This window comes from Podarcis cretensis (genome assembly GCF_951804945.1).
Source record: "Podarcis cretensis genome assembly, chromosome: 9".
In the NCBI taxonomy this organism is placed as follows: domain Eukaryota; kingdom Metazoa; phylum Chordata; class Lepidosauria; order Squamata; family Lacertidae; genus Podarcis; species Podarcis cretensis.
The window spans coordinates 21595642-21603199 of NC_137178.1; the positions used below are offsets into that span (position 1 = coordinate 21595642).

Consider the following 7558-nt stretch of genomic DNA (forward strand, 5'->3'; position numbering starts at 1 on the left):
GAATCCATTTGGGGGTCATGGGGGGAGAGGGGGAAAGCCCTGTTGAACAATTGGAAGTCCTTGCACAAGACGTCTACTAACTGAGCTCATTAAGTGAATCCTGCCCATTGAGTTGTATTCAGCTAACATATACTCAGAGTAGACCCACTGTAAGTAATAGCCCCAAGTGATTCATAGCTATTAATTTCAGTGGGTCTACTCTGAGTAAATTAGTTGACTACAAGCCATTGTTCTTTTTTAAAAAAATAATAATATTATTTTCAGTAGATAAACATAGTAAAAAAAGAAAAGATTAACAATAATAAAAACAAACAAAAAATAGGAGAAAAAGAAAAAAGATACGTGCAACATATTACCACTTAATTAATTAAAATTAAGTATCATCCATCTTCATAAACATAGTATTTGACTTCCTCGAATCTCTTCCATCCAAATTTCTTAGTAATTATATGTAGCAGTTTCCAATATCAGAGTTTCAAAAAACCATATCACAGTCCTAATCATATTACATAGCTTTCCTTATCGTACATTTTCTTATTTATAAATTTTAATCCTAGGCCTAATTGTTTCTTTCAAGTGGTTACATATCTTTAATATTTCATACCTGGTACCTAAGTATGTGAAACTGAAGGTTATTTATTGACTTCTCAGCAGCTTTTTTCTTAATCAGTTGTGATCGCCTCTGGAATTAAATAATTAAATTAAATAAAATCTCTACTGGTAGAAGATTACTGATGCTGATGTGGGAACTTCATTCTGAGACCAAGATTCAGATTAAGTTAAACCTTTCAGGTTCACTCTCAGATCCACCTGTCAGGGATACTTATTAGCCCCAGCATTGTCTTAGCACTTATGCCAAATCTTGAATAGACTACCTGGATAGCTCAGCTGGTTAGAGCGTGGTGCTGAGAACTCATACCAAGGTTGCAGGTTCAATCCCCATGCGGGACAGCTGCATATTCCTGCATTGCCGGGGGTTTGACTAGATGATCCTCAGGGTCCCTTCCAACTCTACAATTCTATGATTCTATGATAACTGTTTTAAATCACAACAGTAATTCTGTACCCCCTAAATTGGGAACCAAGAAAGCTACAGTACTTATGTAGGCTGTTGACACTATTTAATTGTCCCAACTACAACCTGGGTGAAGAAGACTTTTGAAATATTTTAATCAATTGCCAGTGCAAGAAATGCTAAAAATTAATTATGAAAAGACAAAAGTTATCGTTTTTGCCAATAATAATTTTATTTATATTCCGCCCATCTGACTGGGTTACTCCAGTCACTCTGGGCAGCTCCCAAAAGAATAATAAAAACACACAAAAAATCAAACATTAAAAACTTCCCCATACAGGGCTGCCTACAGATGTCTTCCAGAAGTCAGATAGTTGTTTATTACCTAGGTTTAAAAAACACAAGAGGTAAACTGATGGGCACCCCATTGAGCAGGTGAAATCCTTTAAATATCTAGGTTTACACTTTTCTTCATCTGGGATTTGGAATAAACACTTCATAAATACAAATAAATTGACCATTAATACACTGAACTCATTTGCTGTATAAGAAATAAGAGTGCTGAACCGTATAAAAAAGATAACCTGATAATCCTTGTCAGAATTTGATTGTGTGATTCCCTCCTCCCCCACTGCAATGTTCAGTAAAGAAGGCATGTTATTGTATTGCTCATTTTATTGTTAATTTTTACTCTGTTTTGTTTTTATTCTGTAAAGCTTCCCTTGCAACTTTTATTATAGAGAAGTCAGTAAATATCATAAATAAACATATTAACAGTTTGAAGCTGAGGGAGAAGATGCTGAGCCCCTGTGTGTGTGTGTGTTTTACTGAGTAGGATCAGCTCCAGACCTTTGGGTGCCTGAGGCAAAGTACAAAATGGTGGCTCTATCACTCCATGTCCAGTAGCTGCCTGAATGGACAGCTAAATCTTGTTTCAGTACAGGCTATAGGATAGTGTCCTCCATCGTGCTTGAAGTCACCAGACAAGTTATGGAGGTGCTGGTCAGGCCAGGAACCACACATAGCTCTTTCTCCTCCAACAGAAGAGCACATAGCCAGTAGGCTCAGGAGCAACAGCCAAGGGGATGCTGATGTTGTCCCCCCTCCCCTCAATCTGTCTGATAGGACCAACCTTTTTGTTGAGAACAGTTTCCTCCATGAAAACTGTTGTGCTGGAGCCAAATTCTGTCTGCTATCACAGTAACGAAAATTTATGAGTCTGTTTTCCACCTCACATCGTGCATTTGGCCTATCATGCCTTGAACCCACCAATCATGGTGGGATGTAAAACAACAAATACATATTTTGCATTGCTGTTAAGTTGTTCCTTTCATCAGCTCATGATTTATGGAAGGGTTTTTTTTGCATGATATGATCATAAGGTGGGAGTAAAGAGAAAAGTGGAGGAAAATATTTGGGAAGACATTTAGAGAGGGAGGTACTCAACTGCACGGTTGCTAGGCTGCAGACTTTGGCACCGAGGCTCAGGTTTTTGAGTTCAATCTTGGTGCAGCTGCTAAAATCTCAAGGCAATTAGATAATCCGGCAAAACTACACACTTGATAGCTTAGCTTCTAAGTATGCAGGCATGGCAGACTATGTCCTAATAGTGAATTGGGGGGGGGGGGGGAGAGAGATTCAGTTCAGTTTGCATTTTATTGTGAACATACTTAACTGGCAGTTCCTCAAACACCCAGACCAAAACACAGTTCTTCTTCAGAACTCATACTTCCCTGAGTGTTGCAATGCAGTTCTCCAACCAAAAAAGTATTGACACCAATGCACATATTAGAGGGGAAGTATGGGGGGGGGATTACATCTGTTTAGTGAAAATAACATACAGAACTGCATCATATTAAGTAAAATGTCTTGCACAAATTTGTTAACATTGCATACCGAGTAAGTCTCTTAGGAGCAGAATCCTGGGGAAGGTTCAGACGGGTTCCTGCCCCTGCTTTTGCCTCCCCTGGGGGGAGGTGTCTTAAGAGTCAGCTGGATACTGAGTGGGCACCTCCTTCACCAAGGACATAGAGATGCCAGAGCCAACGCAAACAAAGATGTCCTGCCCATGCACAGGCATGCCTGCTCACTTGCCCAGAGCAGAAACACCTGTTGTTTGCCACTTAATTATTGTGCTTGCTGCACTCTTCAATAGGAAGGAGCAGGCTTGTGGGTAGCCTGTTGGGCCAACGGCTGAACTCTGAACTCGCACTTAGCCATGCAGTGTCTTTAACCTTTGCTTTGCCCATGTCTATGCATTAAAGAGTTTGGCAGAACCAAAATCCTAAGTGTGAGCTCTTCCTCTGACAGGGAGGGCCAGGACACGGTCAAGTATTTGAGAAGACCTGCACAAAGCACTTTGCAAGCCCTGGGGTTAGCCTGAGCACCCAACAGTGATGAAATACCATAGGGTTACCTGTCTTTTGGATCTCTGACATTTGTTATCTTCATGTGCTTGAGAAAGTAGTATCAAAGTGCAGTGTCAGCACATTAATGTATAACTAAATCGATGATTAAACCTGAAATATTTTCCCCAGCAATAGGGCTTGCTAGCAACGTACAAAATATGAGGTTTGAGTTAGTGCCCCCCACCAAATATTTCTGATCCGGTCTTTAAGATGTATTTCTGTGCTCTCACACACCTTTTACATATTTATCAAAAAATATACATACATGCAAGGGGAATGACATTCTGTTCTTCACTGTGAACAGCTGCCGAATAGATTTATATAAATTCATTACCAACCATGCCATTTCCAATCCCTCTCCTAACATGGCATTTGTCTTTTTCACTGCTGTCACACACTGAGTTATGTTTGCTTTGAGCTTTCCTCAAGACATTCCTTATTTTCCTGTCATTTCACTGTCGTTTCATACCGCATGTAAAACAGGAATCCTTTTGCTCCAACATTCATAATGCTTTACTTACTCAATATGCTTTACTTACTCAATTGACATTCATTTGCCATTTTGCAGACTGTTTCTCTAGTTTGAGGAAATCATTTTAGACCTTTCATCCACATATATGTAATTCAAGAATAAAATAAACTTGGCTACTTAACTGCTCTACCCTTCTTTAGGTAAAGGTAAAGGGACCCCTGACAATTAAGTCCAGTCATGAACAACTCTGGGGTTGTGGCGCTCATCTTGCTTTACTGGCCAAGGGAGCTGGCATACAGCTTCCGGGTCATGTGGCCAGTATGACTAAGCCGCTTCTGGCGAAGCCAGAGCAGTGCACGGAAACGCTGTTTACCTTCCCACTGAAGCAGTACTTATTTATCTACTTTCACTGTGTGCTTTCGAACTACTAGGTTGGCAAGAGCTGGGACTGAGCAACAGGAGCTCACCCCGTTGAGTAGATTTGACCTGCCGACCTTTCGATCAGCAAGCCCAAGCGGCACAGTGGTTTAACCCACAGCGCCACCTGTGTCCCTCCCCTTCTTTAGCTTGGTGCAATTTAACACTCGTGAAGAATCACAACAAAGTTTCATGAACGACCCCTACTGCTTGGTTTCAAAAACTGTCCATTTATCCATAGACTTTGCCTTCTGTCATTTACCAATCAATAAAAATATACTCTGCTCACAGGGTGTATGACCTGAAGGCACATTAGGATAGCCACTTTAGATCTTGTCTGTGTCCACATGGGTTGCTGTCTGGGAACCACAGGTATGCTGCATTGGGTTTCATGATGAAAGAAAGGAGGGCTATAAAACAGGAAATTAATGAAATAAAAGGGCCCAACCTTCTAAACCCATACTGCCATGATTAGTCAGGAGCCCCTGGCAATGGACTCTGTTAAAGGTTTATTTGAAATGCAAATAGATCATGCCCACCCAATCGCTCCTATCTACATGTCTGTTGACATAAGAACATCGGAAGAGCCTTGCCTGGATCAAAGTTGTGATTAAAATATGCCTGTGCATTGTTCACTGTGGAGTTGCACACAAATTAAGGCTGAGGTTCTCCAGTTGCCTTTCCCAGCTATTTACCAACCATATTGGTGGCTCTTAGCCATCACTTCTGTTTGTTTTCCCATTGTGTAAACAAGTTCATAACCTGTAGCAGTCTGTAACATTTACACAGCCTCTTGGCTGCTTGCATAATGCTTGCTCAATGAAACATGCATCACTGTAATACATGGGTAGATAGTGAAGCGTCCTCCAGTAGTTATTGGACTACAACTTATCGTTCCTGACCATCAGTCATGATGGGAGTTGGAGTTCAACGCCCCTGCGACCCCCGCTATAATTAAATCTAACGCAGAGTTAAAGAGAGGTCCCCTCTGTCATTTCTGACTAGCTAGATAGGTTACACATTATTGATTGGGGGTGGGGGTCTTGCTCCATATTTTACATAATGTTATGGAATGTCTTTTTCTGTGTCAACACAGCCTACTGGTCAGTGGGTAGAGGAGTTCCACTCACCTGACTGCTCTGCTGTTTTCAGAGTGGCCCATACAGAATTCTCATACAAGTTCTGTTAAAATGAATGGAACTTTCCTTGAAGCAACACAACAAAGCACTGTGGTTTGAGTGAGCAGGTCCAAACTGAAGCTGAAATGATTGAATTGATAAACTGCTGGCATAGTTTTTGGTCTCCCTCTTCACACATAGGAATTTTGCACTCGGAGGCAATGGAGCTGAGTTTTGCTAGGTGAGACATCATATTAACAATAGCACACCCTCCATGTGTCCCTCTTTTCCAGGGACAGTTGTGGAATTACAAAAGCCATCCTGGCTTCTCTCTCTTTTTTTAAATACTTTATTTGCAATTTAATCAATACAATAAAAAAGACATTTTTCTTATTACAAAAAAGAAAAGAAAAAAGGCATTGAACAATAGGGGGAAAGAACAAGAAAAAAACTGGGAAAAAGAATAAAAATAAAATATTTTAAGGAATACAAACCATCATCAATAATATTATACACCCTTATTTCCTATGTGGTTTGAAACCCTGATTTATTTAATGACTTCCTTCCAACCCTATGCGGTTCCTTCTCTCTCATATATTAGTTTATCTGTCTCCTATATAGATCCATGACGCACCTTCCTGTTATCTCTGTGGAATTTACTCTATGCTTAACCAGGTATAATCGTTGTAACTGTATTTCAGCATATACTTTTTAAACGCATCCCATTCTTTTCTTATCTTATCTCCTGGATGGTTTCTTATTGATTCTGTTAATTTAGTCAACTCAAGATACTCGCATAATTTTAATTGCCATTCTTCCTTAGTCGGCAATAAGTTACTTTTCCTGTATCTTGCAATCAGGATCCTGGCTGCCGCTGTAGCATAGAGAAAAAGCTGACCTTTTGGGATGTGTGCTGTAAAGATACCTAATAAAAATAATTCTGGTTTGTTTTTTTAAGAATGTGTGTTTCATCATTGTGGCGATCACACAGGGTCCCCGGACGTTTGACGGTCTATAGATCCCTGTGCCACCACTGTGATCGCTTCCCCGCTGCCACCAACCCGTTTCTCTCGGGTACACACTGAGTCCAGACAGTTGTTAACATTAAAAACAAATAATCAAGTTTATTTTATAAGCATTAACAAATTGATGGTTTCAGATAATTTTTCTTGTCAGTTTCTTAACCTTAGTTTCTTTACCGGCCTGTACCTTTCTAATACCTTCTAACTGATTATCCCAACTGTTTAACTGACTCCTCTTAACAGATTCTCTCACTCTCTCACATCAAACTAGCCCAACCCCCACAGACTTATCCTCCCTCTCCCTTCTCTAATTCCAGACTGACTTCTTAACAACTCTAACTCCTCCCCTTGGGTTCCTATTGGTTAATCATTTTACACTTGGTTAACCCTTTCCTTATGACCCAGTATGATGTCACACACCTAGGAGGGCAAATGCCACAATCATTTTTTTCAGCTCTTCATATATCATGTCCCAAAGTAATTTAATGGCTTCTCATTTGATCCTGGAATACCCCTATTTTCCCTGCCAGCACTGCCACTAAGCTTGGGAAAGAGGATGAGCCGATGCTTGTCTCCAGCAGCAGCAATGGACCATCCCTTTGCCTCTCCAGTGGCCACCACTGCCAGTCTCCTCCCTTGGGCAGCTCATAGTGGCTGCTGGAGAGTGGGTGAGCAGGAGGAGAGGCTGCCATCACTGAGATCCAGCCTTGCATAATGCGCCGGCTCTAAGCAAATCAGTCTCTTAAACTTAAGCCAAGGAATAGTATTCTCTATAAGATTGAATATCAATATACGTATCAAGACTTTGAGATTAGACCATTGAAGAAGCCCGGAAAACTATATTAGGAATGTGCTACCTGCAAGCCCCAGTTAGAGGGCCCCATTGGGGGCAAACAGTGGCCTCTTGATTACTTGGACTGCCAGGGCGAAATAGGTGCAAAACGCCGGCACCCTGTCTCTATCTACAACTCTACTAGCATCTCTCGGTATCGTGAATATCACCGAACTTACCTTTTGTTGGTATCTTCATGAACTTATCTAAAAGACTGAGTTAAGCATTTGAAAAATCTATTGAAACCAGGCATAATAAGTTCATTTTAGGCTGG

The 7558-nt window shown here is 40.8% G+C and overlaps 1 protein-coding gene across 1 annotated transcript in view; it reads left to right on the forward strand.

Moving 5' to 3' along the window:
• LOC307224305 (uncharacterized protein C4orf17 homolog) overlaps positions 1–7558 on the forward strand; it is a 70899-nt gene that overhangs the window by 37029 nt on the left and 26312 nt on the right. The window lies entirely within an intron of this gene.